At 36.1% G+C, this 20,827-nt stretch overlaps 2 pseudogenes; both read left to right on the top strand.

Moving 5' to 3' along the window:
• Positions 1 to 1,170: 1,170 nt before the first annotated feature.
• Positions 1,171 to 18,714, top strand: LOC131072413 (DNA-directed RNA polymerase subunit beta-like; annotated as a pseudogene).
• LOC131072412 (photosystem I P700 chlorophyll a apoprotein A1-like) lies at positions 18,594 to 20,179 on the top strand (annotated as a pseudogene).
• Positions 20,180 to 20,827: the final 648 nt, after the last annotated feature.

Genomic DNA, 20,827 nt, shown 5'->3' with positions numbered 1-20,827 from the left:
TAGAGCAATATATTCCGCAAGAATTTTGGGTTCTCTATAAGGTTTCTCCACTTTTTCTATAGAAATGACAAGTTTTCTATTTATAGAATCAGACATACTTTGTACAAGCATATTTTGTACTTCCTTTCTTAATTGCTTAATTTCTTGTTCGTCATCTTTTTTTTTCTTTTTTTCTTGGCCCTTTTTTTTGATAAACAAGTCGACAAATGCAATATATATATTTACTGAAATCAATTCGGTTTGTTTCAGAATCTCTATACGTGTAATTCCTCCATAACTAGAATTTATGGAACTTTTTATATGTTGTACATAATTTTCAATACAATTATATATTCTCTCATCTTCTCGAAGATCTTCGGAATAATCCCTTTCTTCAAACCAAAGGGAACAATGGTTTTGCGTAAAACTAAGTCTAAAAACCAAGTGGATTTATTTTGTTTCCCATACATATTTTTTAAAGTACTTTTTTGCAAGTAGTAGTAGTATATTTGCAACATAAATGGATTATGCTTCCATCTATTTGGATATTTTGTTTCTATTTTTTTACCATAATTGAGTTAGAGTCAGTTACATCCTCCAATGTAATACTTATATGACAAGTGGGTTTCTTTATTGGATAACCGCGTCCCCGAGCTCTAGGTTGAAATCTTTTGAAAATAGGACCTTCATTCACTTCAGCCATAAGGACAAATAAAAAACCCTTATCTATACCCATATTGTGATATGCATTTGTGGTTGCAGAACGAAGTACTTTTAATATGGGATAACATGCTCTATGAGGCATCCAATTCAGTATCGAAAGTGCCTCCATATAGGTACAACCACGAAGTTGATGAGCTACTCTACGTGCTTTATTAGAAGACATACGTACATGTTTAGCTACAGCTCGTATTTTTCTAGTCGAAGCCCTATTTATAAATTTCATCTTCATCCTCCACAATGAATTAATGTATACTATTTACAACGATACTTTTTTCTCGTTTCTCTCTTTTATTTATTTATTTATTTTTTTCATTTTTTGATTTTTTATCCTTTTTCGCATGTCCTTGGAAAATGGAAGTAGGTACAAATTCTCCTAATTTGTGGTTTATCATACCATTTGATATAAAAATGGGTAAATGTGACTTTCCATTATGAACAACAATGGTATGACCGATCATTGCAGGTACAATGGCAGATCTCTGGGACCAGGTTACTATTATCTTCTTCTCTTTATTCATATTTAGATTATCTATTTTACTCAACAAATCATTAGATACAAAAGTATTTTTTCTTAGTGAACGTGCCATGGTTAATTACCTTTCTTTTTATTGATAGAAAAAAAAATGGATTTACAACCATTCTTACTTACGTCAACGAAGGATTGAAACATCACTATATTTATTTCTTTTCCGACTCTTTTTTCCAAGTGCGCTATAGCCCCAAGGGGTCAGGGGTTTTTTTTCTGCCAATTGGAGCTCTTCCTTCACCACCCCCATGAGGATGATCCACAACATTCATAACTACTCCTCTTACTTCAGGACGTTTACCTAGCCAAAGTTTTGACCCAGCTTTACTTAAAGTTCTATTTTTCCATTTAACGTTGCCTACTTGTCCAACTGTTGCTAAGCAGTTCTCAGATATTAAATGAACCTCCCCAGATGGTAATCTTAATGTGGTCAATCGACCTTCTTTTGTGATCAATTCTGCCACAGGACCCGCTGCTCTAGCTAATTGTTCACCTTTTCCGACTTGTACTTCGACATTATGTAGTACCCCTACCCTAATCAATCTCTAACCTGGGTTTAATCTTGATTAGTTTATCTTAATATTATGTTATAGTCAGATGTTGATTTAACGCATAGCTGTTGATGTGGTTTTCACACTAGATGTATGCAAGTTGTTAGTGTACCTATTTCGTGGTATCAATATCAGGCTAACACTTTCATTAAATTTTATATATGTATGCATGTATGACTCTTGGTTGCAGGAGATTTCAGGTACAACGCCGCATGAGTGCGAGGTTCGTATTCACCTGGATTGCAGGTTTGAGTGTACCTTTTTAATCCTTAGAGTTGGATTAGGTGGTCGTAAGACCCTAGTTGACCTTAGTCGTGCTCAAGTGAGCATCGCCAGTCGTCGTCGGTGTTCCCTTTTTGTTGGGTTTGTGAGTCGTCTGCTTGGTTGACCTTCTCGGTTTGCGTGCTTGGTGTGCATGGTTAAATTGATTAATTAGTCCTTAGTAATTATTTTGATTAAATATGTATTTGTACATTAGAGATTAATGGACTAGATTAATCAGAATTTCCTTATGCGATTTTCGTTGATATTGGATTGCTTATTTTAAATTGGGAGTGAGTTCGATTAAATGACTGATTTCGAATATTAAATGCATTTTATATATGCTGTTGAAAAAGAAAGTTTTGGATTTTATCACAATAGATTTTATTGTGTTCTATTGGCTTTTGAAATTAGAAAGGCTAAATTGAATTATGAGGAAGAAATCGATTTTTGATTTGAAAAGCAAGTTAATTTGTTGCTATAGTTAGAAAAGTATTAAATTTGAGAATTATTTTTTTTAAATGAAAATTTTAATTCCAAAAATGGAATTTTGGTCAACTCTTCCATATAACCCAAAATTTGGGGAAAATTGGAGGATGGACTTTTTTTGGAGAAATTTTGGTTGGAAAAATTTTGGAGATGAAATTTGAGGGTTTTGGATGGAGAAGAAGGGTTTTGGTAGCTGGAGATTGGGACTCTTCAGCAGATCTTGCCAGGAACGCGAGATCAGGTAGGATCTAATTCTCAATCTTAGTTATTGGTTAAAATGGAAATGGGGGTTTGAATGTTTTCATGCTATTGCTGTTTGGGTGCTTGAAAATCCCTTTTGTGTTTAGAATGGATGAATACCATCAGGGAAAACCTCATACCAAAATGTATCCATTGGAATCGGATCTCATTCACACCGAAATTGTTAATCCAAATTTTGAGTTGGGTTTATTGTTTGTTTTAATACCGAACTGTGTTTAAAAGGGAAAAGAAAACATTTATTTTATATCGAACTGGGCGTTTGTGACCATTTCCGAACTGTGTGTTAAAAAAAAAAAAAAGAGATTTATATATTTTTGTGTTGGGCGTTTTGTTATTAAACTGTGGGTTTGGGGGTTTGGAGGGCGGGGAGCGGAGCTCCACCCGCTCCTCCTCCCTTCCCCCGCTCGTTCCCCCCCGCTTTCTCCCCCGTTCCCTTGGTTATTCGCGTTAGGGTGTTGGTCGCGGTGGACGCAGCTCCACTGCGGTGGCCGCAGGGTGCCGCGGGACCTGCGGCACCATAGTGGTGCCGCCCGCACAGTTCTCCCCAGCCCTTCCGCAGGAAAAACCGCGTGGGAGGAGCCCACGTGGCCCCCACGAGGTTTGCTTTGGAGTTTTATGAAAAAAAAAATTGTATTTCATGTTTTTTTTTTTTTATTTATTTATTTTTAAATGAAAAAAAAAAAACAAATAAATGAGGTTGTTGAAATAAAAGTATTTTTTTAAAATAAAGTTTTCAATTGTTGATTAATGATTAGTATATACATGATTAATGGAAATTAATTTGTGTATATAAACTAATCGATATTAATTCGAAAATTGTGCAAATGCATTAATTATTAGTAAGATATATTTTATTAATAGAGATTAATAATTATATATTAACTAATAATTAACTGGGTTATTGTGCTCTATTAGTCGTTAATTGTGTATATTTTATTTATCGTGGAATAATAAATATACTCTTTAATTAACAGTTCATGTTGGATTCTGCTATACGTGCGTAGGGAAGTAAGAATTGGATTTTGGAAATGATTATCTTCATTTAGATTCTCTTTTATAAATATATTCCGTGATCCGTATTATGCATCTGGGTTTGAAAAATATGAAACTGTAGAGGTTGGTTTCGAACCAGTATGTCAATGACGTTTTGATTGGAGATTAAATATCTTATTTTAGTTGATTAATGGTTGTCTGAGTTTAATTAATATGAATTTGGTTTAAGAACTCATTATGGCTTTATATGTATGTTCGATGCTTTGAACCTTAGAGAGTTAGAAAACCAAGAACAACTTATCCCTTGATGAGGTAGATAACTGTAATATGATTTAGATCTTGTAGAAAACTTGATCGACTTTTAATGATTAGATCAATTTGGAAAGATTGCATCTGTTGAATATTGTCTTTTCTGTTTATTGCCTTTGCGAGTTTAATTTCTGTATTCGCTTTTGCTTATGAAATGGCAAGTCGTGCTTGTTTTGATGGGACCCTGTCGTATGGAATGATTTGAGGTACCTGTTTCAGTCCTCGATTCTGAGTTGACTGTTGTATTGTGGTAGTGTCGTTTTGATCATATCCTCTATGTGTGAGTCGAATGATGATTTGTGGTTGACCATTGTTGGTCAGGTCTCTAGTTAGAGTACCGTCAGTAAGTGATCATCCTTGAGTCGTGTTTGACCAGATGATTGTTTCTCCCTTTTTGAACTCCGTTCGTCTGACCATGTGTATTCCCTGGTTTTGAGTTCGTCTGAGTTTAGTCTAGTGTCGTATGGGAAAGTGGCTTTCGATTGGGGGCCGCGCCCAAAGTGGCTGCTGGGTAACCCGTCGAAATTGAGTCTAATAAGTGATAACCTTTAAGTAGATTAGAATGTAATCTCTAAGCAAGATAATTGTGCCTCACGCATGGGACGGGTGCTATCATAGATTCGACATGCTATGAGAAGGCCTGAAATGGCAAACCATCATCCTTGTCTTCACGAGAGGATGTGTGGGTCCACATGAGGCTTGGATGGGCCGGAAGCTCGGATTAGGTTGCCAGGGTGACCCAGTGTATGGGGCCGGGACCTATGAAGACTTGCCATGGTAACCATACCAGGTTGTGTGATGACACTTGTCCCTACGTTCGCTAGTGTGTTGTCGTTTTGTCCTGTTTTGAGTATCTTTGTGGGTCGTCCTTTTGTCTCTACCCTTGTGAGTATCGGTTTCGTGTTAGACCTTGGGTGGTGATGACTCAGTTTTATGGATGCTCTCTTGGACCTTTGTTTTAGCTTTGATTATGTTCAGCTGGATCCTGTTCTTTTTAGGGATCGTTTATGTATTAATTGACCAATGTGGTCGTTTGTATATTGTTTATGTATCGCCTTGTTGGCTAGATTGTAATGGTGTAACCTCTTGTATTCTTAACTTTATTAATTATCAGAGGGGTCTTGCAGTTGAGCAGACCCGGAGATGTAGCCCTTTAAGGGTGAACTCCGAGATCATTATGGTGTTATGTGATGTATTCTCTCATGTTTCCTTTATTCAGCTTTTTCATGTATGAATAGCTTATGTTAGAATGGTTAAGTGGATAAATGGAATTAACTTTAAATGCTTATATTCAGTTCCTTCTTGAATGCCATGTTGATCGAATGCGTAAGTGGTTTAGATGAGATTTAGCGTAGATGCTAGTATGCAATCGTCTTTTGAAATGCAATAAGTTGGGGTATGAATGAATGTATCTTAGAGTAATGGAATCTATTCCGTTGTGGTTAGAAAATTGAGTATGCTTGAATAGATCTCTTATGTTTATGATGGAATTCTAGTGTTTTTGAATATTAGATGTATGGCTTGTTATTTTAAATGAAAAGCTTGAATGAAGATTATGAATAGATCTTAATGGATGTGTCATTGCTTGTGATTTACACTTCCATCTTTTGAAAGAAATTATCCTGAATATGAAATATCTCGTTGTTAGATAATCAGCTTATTGGATTAATTGTGTGAGTTAAGTAAATTGTGATATTTAAGTAATCTCGTTGGGAAACTCTTTAGGTGATAGTTGTTGATGTCTTCCGCTATGTAATCTGAATCTTTGATATCTTGTTGTATCTTATTGTGGTGTAACTTTAAAAAAAAAAAAATTGCACTCTATTCTTGTGTTATAGCTTAATCCCTTTGAGGTTTCCTGGCGGGGCATTACATTTGGTATCAGAGCCCATGTTGCAAACAGTGGGATCTCTGGTGTCGCGTGTGCCCTCTATTGGTGTGAGGTGTATCGACCTTATGTGTATGCTTGTCCTCCTTTTGCATGTGAGTGATTGAGCAGACCTTAGCTTGTGAGTAACGTGTGTGTTCACACTTTGTTTTCGCCTTCTTGATGTTGGTGTTTGAGTGTTTATATATGCATTGTGTGCTTATTGATGTCTGGGTCTACGATTACGCTTATTCTGAAGAGAGTCATATGTACCTTCCTTTTTGAGTGTTGTACTCTTTAGACTAATCCATTTGGGTTGGTCCGTGCTTGTCTTGAATCTGGAAGTGCGATTTGTGTCTGTTTAAAGATTATGATCTAGCGTAATGTTGTCCACTTGAGGGACTAGTATGGCAATTATTGTATGCTTATTTTGTAGAAAATTAAATGATCATCACCATTCCTCTCTCTCTTTCTGGAAATTAAAATGATTAGGATATGTGTAATTATCTTTGATTTGAGTTTCTTGTTTGAAAGAGAAAAGGGTGTGACTTCTTGAACCCTTGTGTGAGCCTTATGTCGCTTATGTTTTTAGATTATTAAAGGGCTATGGGTTTAAAAATTTATTTTGGCTATTGGGAGAAAACTGTATGTGTATGTTTAAAGAATTCTCCATGTGTATTTTGTAGGAATAACATGATTAAATTCTACCTTAGTAAGGTGCATTTCTATGCGAATAGTTGAATTATGTGAAACTGCTTGATTTGTAGAAAAAGTATTAAAAGAGCATGTTATTGTAGCTTCGAGAGAGTATTAATGTGTTTTCCGAAAGATTGTTTTATGTGTTTCATTAAACCAGTTTGATTGAAGATTTATTTTAGCAAATGCTCCATTGAACTTGCTTTTGGGTATATGTAATTACCTTAATGTGTTGAGAAAGTGCGAATGAAAAGCTTGTTTGATGTGCATGCATTAATATGTTTTATTTGGGTAATAGCTCCTTGCTTATCCTTGATCGTAATGTGATCTTTTCTAATAGGTTGCAAATTATGACATGTGTCTATATTGTATTATTATAAGTGAGTGTTCTTAAGAGGTCTTGCATTATCGAAAAGATTGCATGTCTTGATCTCTGTTTTGTTTGGAAAACTAGAACCTCTTGTTGCAACCATAATTAATGGAAATGTTTTGTTAGGCTGATTGTCATCCTTCTAAAACGGTAGCGAAATGAAAACCGTGTAATTAAAATGATAGGCTTATAGTGAGAAATTTAATATTATAGCGTGATCTTGAGTGATCTTGTGTCTTTGTAGGAAACAGTTTGATTATCAAACTCTCTTTCCCTTCTCCTTGCCTAATCATAAGAATTTTAGAAATGATATTAAAGAGTGCATTGATTTAAATAGAATGCTTATTAAACATGTGAAGTTGTGTGGTTGCTTTTGGCTTCATAGTGATAGATGAAAGTCTTAAGCTTTAGAAATGAATTTGCTTAGCTAGTAATTTAGTTATGAATGCTTAGTGAGATTCGAGAAAGCTATAGGAATGATGTTAATTCCTTATATAATTGTGAATTGTTAATAATTTCAGTACTTGTATCTAGAGTAAACTTGATTCAGTTATTTATGTAGAAAGCGTAATTGAAATCTTCCTTGAATAGATGTTAGCGTACTGAAAAGTACTCCCCGTAAATGTGACTAAACCAGTACTGGTGTATTTGTGTGTGTTGTAAGAAACCAGTGCTTATTATTTGTGCCCATGGATTGGTGAAGTAATCAACCATGGAGGATATGTTGCTTATGAGTATGGGAAACCATACTGTTTATGTGATGTTGCTTAATTGTTTCCCTGCTGAGTACCAAACCTCGGGTTGTGGGTAACTCAGTATGTTAAGGGGTAGTATTTGAAGTAACCGTTCCTTGAATAGTATGGATTGGCGTATGAGTAATGTCGGCGCGAAGCGACTTTAGCTTCTCTACTTCGAGGAATGATATAGTTGTACTACTAAACTGTATCAAGGTGTACTCAATACTTTCCCTTTGATGAATCTATTTATAGGTTTATGTGTGCCAGCCTATTCCTCTCCTTTATTTGAGCATTTGGATGGTGATTCTTGTGTATCGTGATGGTATAGTTCGGAGGATCCTTTGCCTTGTCTTCATGAAAGGTAGGTTTATTCACATGTGCTGCCAGTTAGTATGTGTTGGTGGGCATGTGGGTGGACCCTAGTCATGTATACCTCTGACTTACGACGAGTATCCTTCTAGATACGTCGCTATGCGGGATGTGACTTGCGCGTGCTTTTTCTGCGAGGTGCACTACCATGCGGGATACGTCCATTGCGTGTGTTTTCCGCTTGGAGTATTGCCATCCCGCGTGACGACGTGATGCGGGGTGATGTCGAGGTACACACCGCCATGCCATGTGGGTAGTGTGACTATGTCGCACCACATGATGAGCTACTGCAATAGCTAGTCAGTTGTTCCTTCCTTCCTCGTTGGTGGCTAGATGCTAGTCACACAGTGATGTTATGTGCAGTTGTGATATTCTTTATATTTCTTTGGGGATCAGCAATTTATTTTACCTTGACTTTGAAGGTTTGGCCACGATCTTGTGATCTTTTGCACTTTGATTTGGTGTTGAAAATCCGGATTATTTTCTTGCCTTACTGTTGGAATTGATGATTTATTATCTTTATTCATCTGTACTTTGGTGGCTAAATTGGTTTATCATTATTGTTTTCGGATGCTGGTCTTGTGTTGAAATGTGAAATTCCTCTCCATAGACGTATGATACGGATTTGGTAGAGTGTGTGCAAGGAAGTTGATGTAGGGAACCGTGAGGATGGGGGGTATGTGAGGTTGTGATGCAACTAGCATCCACTACCTACCTATGTGTGGTGACTATCTCTTGGAGGCTAACCACCTTGCTCAACAAGGGATATTCACAAAGGTCTTGCATGGAAGGTAGCACCGCTATGGTGTGCCTAGCACCATCGAGCCCTTGAGTGAGATATTGGATATTTATGATCATATTGTTGTTCTGAGATCAGGCATAGAGATGCTGATAGTGCATGTTGCCTTGGACCGAGCATTAGACATGCTCACATGTGGCCTTTTCTGTTATGCATTCCAGTTATGTGGATGGTTATTATGTGTATCATGGAGTAAATTGTGTTAACTTGTCACTATGTTATGGGGCATAGTCTTTGGAAAGGTTTTCTTATGCCTGGCAAGTGTAAACAATTGAGTTATTTTGTTGCTCTTATTTTCATGAAAGTTAATTTGGTTGTAGAAATTGATATTTTGAGCTAGTTCTATGTTATAAAATTTTATGATAAAGATGGATTGGTAAAGGAAATTGATCATTATGGCATGTTTTCCTGTCATTTTTGGTCGATGATTATGGTAATTGTTGTTTACCTCCTTGTAATGCTTTAATTTGGTGTAATGAAAGGAAGAAAATTCTTGTTTCTTTGCTATGATTATTGATAATTCCTAGAATATTTTAAGGAATGTATGGGTTTAGATGTATCTTGCCAATGGATAATGGCATTTGTAAAGGATTTTGCAATAATATTTCATTTATATATGGAAGGATTTCTATGTGCAATTTGATATTTGTTGAATGAGTTTCAGGGCTGATGCGTACGACATGTTCTCCATCTAGCCTTACGACTTCCAGGAGTAAGTCGGAACCTAGGGGGGGAGAATGTAGTACCCCTACCCTAATCAATCTCTAACCTGGGTTTAATCTTGATTAGTTTATCTTAATATTATGTTATAGTCAGATGTTGATTTAACGCATAGCTGTTGATGTGGTTTTCACACTAGTTGTATGCAAGTTGTTAGTGTACCTATTTCGTGGTATCAATATCAGGCTAACGCTTTCATTAAATTTTATATATGTATGCATGTATGACTCTTGGTTGCAGGAGATTTCAGGTACAACGCCGCATGAGTGCGAGGTTCGTCTTCACCTGGATTGCAGGTCTGAGTGTACCTTTTTAATCCTTAGAGTTGGATTAGGTGGTCGTAAGACCCTAGTTGACCTTAGTCGTGCTCAAGTGAGCATCACCATTCGTCATCGGTGTTCCCTTTTCGTTGGGTTTGCGAGTCGTCTGCTTGGTTGACCTTCTCGGTTTGCGTGCTTGGTGTGCATGGTTAAATTGATTAATTAGTCCTTAGTAATTATTTTGATTAAATATGTATTTGTGCATTAGAGATTAATGGACTAGATTAATCAGAATTTCCTTATGCGATTTTCGTTGATATTGGATTGCTTATTTTAAATTGGGAGTGAGTTCGATTAAATGACTGATTTTGAATATTAAATGCATTTTATATATGCTGTTGAAAAAGAAAGTTTTGGATTTTATCACAATAGATTTTATTGTGTTCTGTTGGCTTTTGAAATTAGAAAGGCTAAATTGAATTATGAGGAAGAAATCGATTTTTGATTTGAAAAGCAAGTTAATTTGTTGCTATAGTTAGAAAAGTATTAAATTTGAGAATTATTTTTTTTAAATGAAAATTTTAATTCCAAAAATGGAATTTTGGTCAACTCTTCCATATGACCCAAAATTTGGGGAAAATTGGAGGATGGACTTTTTTTGGAGAAATTTTGGTTGGAAAAATTTTGGAGATGAAATTTGAGGGTTTTGGATGGAGAAGAAGGGTTTTGGTCGCTGGAGATTGGGACTCTTCAGTAGATCTTGCCAGGAACGCGAGATCAGGTAGGATCTAATTCTCAATCTTAGTTATTGGTTAAAATGGAAATGGGGGTTTGAATGTTTTCATGCTATTGCTGTTTGGGTGCTTGAAAATCCCTTTTGTGTTTAGAATGGATGAATACCATCAGAGAAAACTTCATATCAAAATGTATCCATTGGAATCGGATCTCATTCACACCGAAATTGTTAATCCAAATTTTGAGTTGGGTTTATTGTTTGTTTTAATACCGAACTGTGTTTAAAAGGGAAAAGAAAACATTTATTTTATATCGAACTGGGCGTTTGTGACCATTTCCGAACTGTGTGTTAAAAAAAAAAAAGAGATTTATATATTTTTGTGCTGGGCATTTTGTTATTAAACTGTGGGTTTGGGGGTTTGGAGGGCGGGGAGCGGAGCTCCACCCGCTCCTCCTCCCTTCCCCAGCTCGTTCCCCCCCGCTTGCTCCCCCGTTCCCTTGGTTATTCACATTGGTGTGTTGGTCGCGGTGGACGCAGCTCCACTGCGGTGGCCGCAGGGCGCCGCGGGACCTGCGGCACCACAGTGGCGCCGCCCGCACAGTTCTCCCCAGCCCTTCCGCAGGAAAAACCGCGTGGGAGGAGCCCACGTGGACCCCACGAGGTTTGCTTTGGAGTTTTATGAAAAAAAAAAATTGTATTTCATGTTTTTTTTTAATTATTTATTTATTTTTAAATGAAAAAAAAAAAACAAATAAATGAGGTTGTTGAAATAAAAGTATTTTTTTAAAATAAAGTTTTCAATTGTTGATTAATGATTAGTATATACATGATTAATGGAAATTAATTTGTGTATATAAACTAATCGATATTAATTCAAAAATTGTGCAAATGCATTAATTATTAGTGAGATATATTTTATTAATAGAGATTAATAATTATATATTAACTAATAATTAACTGGGTTATTGTGCTCTATTAGTCGTTAATTGTGTATATTTTATTTATCGTGGAATAATAAATATACTCTTTAATTAAAAGTTCATGTTGGATTCTGCTATACGTGCGTAGGGAAGTAAGAATTGGATTTTGGAAATGATTATCTTCATTTAGATTCTCTTTTATAAATATATTCCGTGATCCGTATTATGCATCTGGGTTTGAAAAATATGAAACTATAGAGGTTGGTTTCGAACCAGTATGTCAATGACGTTTTGATTGGAGATTAAATATCTTATTTTAGTTGATTAATGGTTGTCTGAGTTTAATTAATATGAATTTGGTTTAAGAACTCATTATGGCTTTATATGTATGTTCGATGCTTTGAACCTTAGAGAGTTAGAAAACCAAGAACAACTTATCCCTTGATGAGGTAGATAACTGTAATATGATTTAGATCTTGTAGAAAACTTGATCGACTTTTAATGATTAGATCAATTCGGAAAGATTGCATCTGTTGAATATTGTCTTTTCTGTTTATTGCCTTTGCGAGTTTAATTTCTGTATTCGCTTTTGCTTATGAAATGGCAAGTCGTGCTTGTTTTGATGGGACCCTGTCGTATGGAATGATTTGAGGTACCTGTTTCAGTCCTCGATTCTGAGTTGACTATTGTATTGTGGTAGTGTCGTTTTGATCATATCCTCTATGTGTGAGTTGAATGATGATTTGTGGTTGACCATTGTTGGTCAGGTCTCTAGTTAGAGTACCGTCACTAAGTGATCATCCTTGAGTTGTGTTTGACCAGATGATTGTTTCTCCCTTTTTGAACTCCGTTCGTCTGACCATGTGTATTCCCTGGTTTTGAGTTTGTCTGAGTTTAGTCTAGTGTCGTATGGGAAAGTGGCTTTCGATTGGGGGCCGCACCCAAAGTGGCTGCTGGGTAACCCGTCGAAATTGAGTCTAATAAGTGATAACCTTTAAGTAGATTAGAATGTAATCTCTAAGCAAGATAATTGTGCCTCACGCATGGGACGAGTGCTATCATAGATTCGACATGCTGTGAGAAGGCCTGAAATGGCAAACCATCATCCTTGTCTTCACGAGAGGATGTGTGGGTCCACATGAGGCTTGGATGGGCCGGAAGCTCGGATTAGGTTGCTAGGGTGACCCAGTGTATGGGGCCGGGACCTATGAAGACTTGCCATGGTAACCATACCAGGTTGTGTGATGACACTTGTCCCTACGTTCGCTAGTGTGTTGTCGTTTTGTCCTGTTTTGAGTATCTTTGTGGGTCGTCCTTTTGTCTCTACCCTTGTGAGTATCGGTTTCATGTTAGACCTTGGGTGGTGATGACTCAGTTTTATGGATGCTCTCCTGGACCTTTGTTTTAGCTTTGATTATGTTCAGCTGGATCCTGTTCTTTTTAGGGATCGTTTATGTATTAATTGACCGATGTGGTCGTTTGTATATTGTTTATGTATCGCCTTGTTGGCCAGATTGTAATGGTGTAACCTCTTGTATTCTTAACTTTATTAATTATCAGAGGGGTCTTGCAGTTGAGCAGACCCGGAGATGTAGCCCTTTAAGGGTGAACTCCGAGATCATTATGGTGTTATGTGATGTATTCTCTCATGTTTCCTTTATTCAGCTTTTTCATGTATGAATAGCTTATGTTAGAATGGTTAAGTGGATAAATGGAATTAACTTTAAATGCTTATATTCAGTTCCTTCTTGAATGCCATGTTGATCGAATGCGTAAGTGGTTTAGATGAGATTTAGCGTAGATGCTAGTATGCAATCGTCTTTTGAAATGCAATAAGTTGGGGTATGAATGAATGTATCTTAGAGTAATGGAATCTATTCCGTTGTGGTTAGAAAATTGAGTATGCTTGAATAGATCTCTTATGTTTATGATGGAATTCTAGTGTTTTTGAATATTAGATGTATGGCTTGTTATTTTAAATGAAAAGCTTGAATGAAGATTATGAATAGATCTTAATGGATGTGTCATTGCTTGTGATTTACACTTCCATCTTTTGAAAGAAATTATCCTGAATATGAAATATCTCGTTGTTAGATAATCAGCTTATTGGATTAATTGTGTGAGTTAAGTAAATTGTGATATTTAAGTAATCTCGTTGGGAAACTCTTTAGGTGATAGTTGTTGATGTCTTCCGCTATGTAATCTGAATCTTTGATATCTTGTTGTATCTTATTGTGGTGTAACTTTAAAAAAAAAAAAATTGCACTCTATTCTTGTGTTATGGCTTAATCCCTTTGGGGTTTCCTGGCGGGGCATTACACATTATGTATAGTCGTGCCTAAAGGTATATTGGTTGAAGTAGACCTTTAATTTGTAAAAATCCCTTCCCAAACTGTACAAGCCTCTCTCAGGGCATACAACTTTCTGGATGTGAATAAATATTTATATACTCAATATATATATATATATATAATATATATATACACATATATCTATTTTATAAATAAATTTCAAATGAAGGGGATACTTTAAATTCCTTATGTCCTTATTCTGTACATCCTAGGTTTTTTTATTCCGTCATCTGGCTTATGTTCTTTTTTCATGTAGCATTCAGAATGAATGACTTTATCAAATTACGTTAATGCTTTCGCATCTCTCGGATAACGTAGGAGGCATTTGAAATAGAAATTTTATTTTTGAAAAATAAAAATATTTTCACTGTTCAGCTTCGAATCTGCGTTTGACCATCAAATCAAATGTGAGTTACTTGTCTTTCTCTTCATAACAAGGGTTCCTTTACCTTAGTTGTTTCTGCTTCAGACAATTAAGTCTTCTCCATATTATCATATCTCTAGAGTCAATAATTCCAGAAACTATTGAACTCAATCACCCGCTGCTCTTTATCCTCAGTTTCCCTTTGGGGTTGATCCCATCAAACTATCTTAGTTGGATTAGTGATAGATTTTAAGGTTTTGCTGTAAACCCAATCGGTTATTTCCGATCATGTAAATTAATAATTCAAACCGCACTCAAAGGTAGGGCATTTCCCATTGATATGGGAGCTCTTGGACTGGACAGAATAGTATCTCCAATCATAATCCCCCTCGGATGCAAAATATATGTCTTTTGACCATCTCTGTAGTGCACAAGATAGATATATGCACTTCTATTAGGATCACTTTCTATTGTTACAATTTTTCCCAATATGTTGCTTTTCTCACTCCGTTGAAAATCAATTTGACGATACAGATGCTTGTGACCTCCTCCTCTATGTCATATGGTAATAATTCCACTATTATTACAACCTTTCCCACAACGATGCTGGCCGGAAGTCAATTTCTTTTGTGGATGAGATTTTACTTTTCCATCAAAACTTGATAGAGATTTATCATGTGTGCCTGGAGTAAAAGTGCTGTACGAACAGGTGTTCATGTTTGAAATTAAATAATTTTTTTTGAAGGAAAAAGTGGAATAGAATAACCTGGTTTTAGTGTAATAATCATGTGTTTATAATGCATTCTATGCTTCATTATTTGTTTTATATTTCCTCTTTTTTCTTTCTTTTGCGGAGGCCGATAACTATTGACTCCTATTACTTTAACATTGAAGAAAAGTTCAATCCAATTTTTGATCTTTGTTTTATTTGATCCCGAATCGACATTTAAAATATATTGATTTTTTTCAAATAGACTGGCACTTTTCTCTGTAAGTACTAAATCTAGATATTGAACTTCATACATAAATATTTCTCCTTTACTATCATTTACAAATAAAATACAAATGCCTATATCCACCTTTATTATAAGTTCAATAAATAGAATTAAACTATATTTCTATATGATAGAATAGGACTACATAGAAAATTCTATTTTTAAGATATTCTGATTTGGGTACCGAGTTCTATTGAATTAAAAAAGAAAAAAATGTTGGATCCTACATCTATTAGATCAATTAATGTAAATTATTTGATAATAAAAATGTATTGATATTGATATATATTCTATCTATAAGGCGGCATAGATCAATAGGAATATTGAACTATTTAATCATATAAAGTAGTAACTACTTTATTAAAATACAGAATAATTATTGAATGGCATAGCATTTATCTCAACATTTATATAGTTGGTTAGGATCAATCCGAACCATTCAAATTCAAATATAATTCAAAGTGCCTACTATTCAACAACTTATTAGAAACGTGAGACAACCAATAGAAAATAGAACAAAATCTCCTGCTCTTAGAGGATGCCCTCAGCGTAAAGGAGTATGTGCCAGGGTGTATGTGTGACTCATTTAGATCAGAAGCTGAAATGGACCAGGAAATCGCTCTAACAAGAAGAAATTTTCTTTTGTTAAAAAGTACAGATCTATCATCTACTCTTACCGGGGATGAAATTTATGGTTTCCATTGGTGCAAATCCAATCACCTTGATGTGGGATGAAAAGCACTTCCTCATTGGTAGTGAATGGTCATCAATCCATTGAGTGAGGAAATAATGCAAATTGAAAAAACATAAAGAGATTATGTTTTTATTGCTGCGAGAACGGACAAAAGGTCAGCTACCTTGCCAACTCTCACAAATACATGTCGTTAATGTACCTATAAATCTTATTATTAAATTTTTTCTTACTTGATAATTCGGGGGGAAGAGTAGAGCTAGAGATGGTAAACTATACAAGTTACCAAATAATTCATATCTCAGGGCTCTGACGTATAGAGAGGAGCTTGCCGTTAGAGAAAGAACCATAGAAACGAAGAAATCCATAAAAATATATACATTATATATATATTTTTCTTACTTAAATGCAAGGTCCAATCCCTTGCCTACTTGGAAGGTGCCTAACTGAAAAGAATTATGGTTGGGAAGGTTAGAGTAGCAAAAGCCATTGGAATCTATATTTTATACACTAGAAAAATCAGTTTTATTCTTAACAAACCAAACAAGAAAATGATTGATCAAAAAATAGATTAGTCATTTATGAAGAATTTACTTCAATGACCAGAGTTAAACGTGGATATATAGCTAAAAAATGTCAAAAAAAGATTCTTGCATTTGTATCAGGCTCTCGGGGAGCCCATTCAAAACTTTTTAGGGTTGCTAACCAACAGAAGAGCAAAGCTTTAGTTTCCGCTCACCGAGAGTCCATTCTATAGGCTATCTGAGAGATCGAACGAAGAACAAATGGTTTATCTATTACCGGGAGAAGATGAATACTACCAGATAGCTACAGGAAATTCTCTGGCATTAAATCAAGGGGTTCCAGAGGAACAATTTACTCCAGCTCGATTTCAACAAGAATTTTTATTTTTTGCATGGGACCAAATTCATTTTAGAAGTATTTTTCCTTCCCAATATTTTTCCGTTGGAGTTTGCCTTATTCCTTTTATCAAGCATAATGATGTGAATCGTGCTTTAATGGGTTCTAATATGCAGCATCAAGCAGTTCCACTTGTTCAACATAAGAAGTGTATTGTCGCAACTGGATTGGAGGGTCAATCAGCTCTAGATTCAGGAAGTGTAGCTATAGCTAAGCAAGGGGGAAAAATAAAGTATATTGATGGTGAAAATATCACCATAACTTCATCTGTTGCTTGAAACAATATAGAAACAGAATTGATTCTATATCAACGTTCTAATAGCGATACTTGTATGCATCAAAAACCCCGAGTTCGCCAAGGGGAGTATGTAAAGAGGGGACAAATTATAGCAGACAGTGCAGCTACAGCAGGGGGAGAAATTTCTTTGGGAAAAAACATCTTAGTGGCCTATATGCCATGGGAAGGATACAATTTTGAAGATGCAATACTTATTAGTGAACATCTGGTATATCAAGACATTTTTACTTCTTTCTAGATCGTAAGATACGAAATTGGAGTTTATTTTACGAACCAGGGCCCTGAAGTAATAACTAGAGAAATACCTCATTTAGATGCTTACTTACTTCGTCATCTGGATGAAAACGGCCTTGTAATGATAGGATCTTGGATAGAAATAGGTGATGTATTAGTAGGTAAATTGATACTGGAAGTAGAAGAAGACTCACTATTAAATACTCCAGAAGGAAAATTATTACAAGCTTTATTTGATATTAAGGCACCTACTGGAAAAGAAAATTGTTTTAGAGTCCCTAAAGGTGTAAAAGATCGAGTTATCGATGTGAGATGCTTTCAGGAGTTCGAGGAAGATGATTATCTTAGCGATATTGTAGAAAAAGTTCATGTATATATTTTACAAAAATGTAAAATACAAGTAGGCGATAAAGTAGCTGGAAGGCATGGTAATAAAGGTATTATTTCAAAAATTTTGCCCAGGCAAGATATGCCTTATTTACAGAATGGAACACCAGTGGACATGGTATTAAATCCATTAGGGGTACCTTCATGAATGAATGTAGGACAAATCTTTGAATGTTTGCTTGGTTTAGCAGGAAAACTAATGAACAAACATTACAGACTAGCACCTTTTGACGAAAGGTACGAGCGAGAAGCTTCTAGAAAACTAGTCTTCTCTGAGCTTTATAAAGCTAGCGAGCAAACAGCTAATCCATGGGTATTTGAACCTGATCATCCTCGAAAACATAGATTAATTGATGGAAGAACAGGAAAGGTATTTGAACAACCTGTTACAATAGGAATAGCTTATATATCGAAATTGTGCCATCAAGTTGATGACAAAATTCATGCACGTTCCAGTGGACCTTATACACTGGTTACACAACAACCTCTCAAAGGAAAATCCCACCGAGGAGGGCAACGAGTAGGAGAAATGGAAGTTTGGGCTTTACAAGGTTTTGGTGTTGCTTATGTCTTACATGAGATGCTTACTTTAAAATCTGACCATATGGATACTCGTGAAAAAATATTTGGTGCCATTTTCAATGGAGAACCAATGCCTAAACCTAGCACTCCTACAGAATCTTTCCGATTGCTCAATAGAGAACTACGATCTTTAGCTCTAGAATTGAATCATACTATTCTATCTGAGATAGACTTTCAGATAGATAAGAAGGAAGTTTGATCAAAATGAATCAAAATTTATTTTTTATGAGTGACCAGGATAAACACGAACAACTTCGAATTGGATTAGTTTCTCCCGAGCAGATTCTCGCTTGGTCTGAAAGAATATTACCTAATGGAGAAAGAGTCAGACAAGTTACTACAGAACGCACTTTAGATTATAGAACTTATGAACCAGTAAGAGATGGATTATTTTGTGGCTGACCGATACTACACACCACCATTTGGCTATTGCAGTTCTTTTTCTAATCGCTGGTCATATGTATAGAACCAATTGGGTTATTGGTCATAACCTCAAGGATATTTTGGAAGCTCATAAAGGTCCATTTACAGGGGAAGGATATAAAGGTCTTTACGAGATCTTAACTACTTCATGGCATGCTCAATTAGCTCTTAACCTAGCTATGTTAGGGTCTTTAACTATTGTCGTAGCTCACCATATGTATTCTATGCCTCCCTATCCATATCTAGCTACTGACTATGGTACCCAACTGTCTCTGTTCACACACCATATGTGGATTGGTGGATTTCTCATAGTTGGCGCTGCTGCACATGCAACTATTTTTATGGTAAGAGACTATGATCTGACTACTCAATACAACAATCTTTTAGACCGTGTTTCTAGACATCGTGATGCAATCATATCACACCTCAACTAGGCATGTATTTTCTTAGGTTTCCATAGTTTTGGTCTATATATTCATAATGATACTATGAGTGCTTTAGGACGTCCTAAAGATATGTTTTCAGATAGTGCTATACAATTACAACCTATCTTTGCTCAATGGGTACAAAACACTCATGCTTTAGCACCCAGTTTGACAGCTCCTAATGCAACAACAAGAACCAGCTTAACCTGGGGAGGCGGCGATTTGGTAGCAGTAGGTGCCAAAGTGGCTTTGTTACCTATTCCATTAGGAACTATAGATTTTTTAGTACACCATATTCATGCATTTACTATCCATGTGACTGTATTAATATTACTGAAAGGTGTTTTATTTGCTCGCAGTTCTCGTTTAATACCCGATAAAGCGAATCTTGGTTTTCATTTTCCTTGCGATGGGCCTGGTAGAGGAGGAACATGTCAAGTATCTGCCTGGGATCATGTCTTCCTAGGATTATTCTGGATGTACAATGCAATTTTAATAGTAATATTTCATTTTAGTTGGAAAATGCAGTCTGACATTTTGGGTAGTATAAGTGATCAGGGAGTGGTAACTCATATTACAGGAGGAAACTTTGCATAGAGTTCCATTACAATTAACGGGTGGCTTCATGACTTTCTATGGGCACAAGCTTCTCAAGTAATCCAATCTTATGGTTCTTCATTATTTGCCTATGGCCTTTTATTCTTAGGTGCTCATTTCGTTTGGGCCTTTAGTTTAATGTTCATATTTAGTGGCCATGGATATTGGCAAGAACTTATTGAATCTATTGTTTAGGCTCATAATAAATTAAAAGTTGCTCCTGCTATCCAGCCAAGAGCCTTGAGTATTGTCCAAGGACATGTTGTAGGAGTAGCTCATTACCTTCTGGGTGGAATCATCACAACATGGGCGTTCTTCCTAGCAAGAATTATTGCAGTAGGATAATGACTAGGAGGATTTGAAAAGCATTATGGCATCAAGATTTCCAAAGTTCAGCCAAGGCGTGGCCCAGGACCCAACTACTCATCGTATTTGGTTTGGTATTGCTACTGCACATGACTTTGAGAGTCATGATGATATTACCGAAGAGCGTCTTTATCAAAAGATTTTTGCTTCTCACTTTGGTCAGTTAGCTATAATCTTTTTGTGGACCTCTGGTAATTTGTTCCATGTAGCTTGGCAAGGCAATTTTGAAGCATGGGTCCGCGACCCCTTACATGTAAGACCTATTGCTCATGCAATTTGGGATCCTCATTTTGGTCAACCGGCCATAGAAGCCTTTACCCGAGGAGGTGCCCCCGGTCCGGTCAATATTGCTTATTCCGGTGTTTATCAGTGGTGGTATACAATTGGCTTACGCACTAATGAAGATCTTTATACTGGAGCTCTTTTCTTGCTATTTCTTTCTGCTCTCTTTTTAATAGCGGGTTGGTTGCATCTACAACCTCAATGGAAACCAAGTGTTTCATGGTTTAAAAATGTCGAATCTCATCTCAATCATCATTTGTCAGGGCTTTTCGGAGTCAGTTCTTTGGCTTGGATGGGGCATTTAGTTCATGTCGCTATTCTTGAATCAAGAGGAGAACACATAAG

The sequence above is a fragment of the Cryptomeria japonica genome, chromosome 8 (assembly GCF_030272615.1).
Source record: "Cryptomeria japonica chromosome 8, Sugi_1.0, whole genome shotgun sequence".
In the NCBI taxonomy this organism is placed as follows: Eukaryota; Viridiplantae; Streptophyta; class Pinopsida; order Cupressales; family Cupressaceae; genus Cryptomeria; species Cryptomeria japonica.
This window is presented reverse-complemented; position numbering and strand designations above follow the sequence as displayed.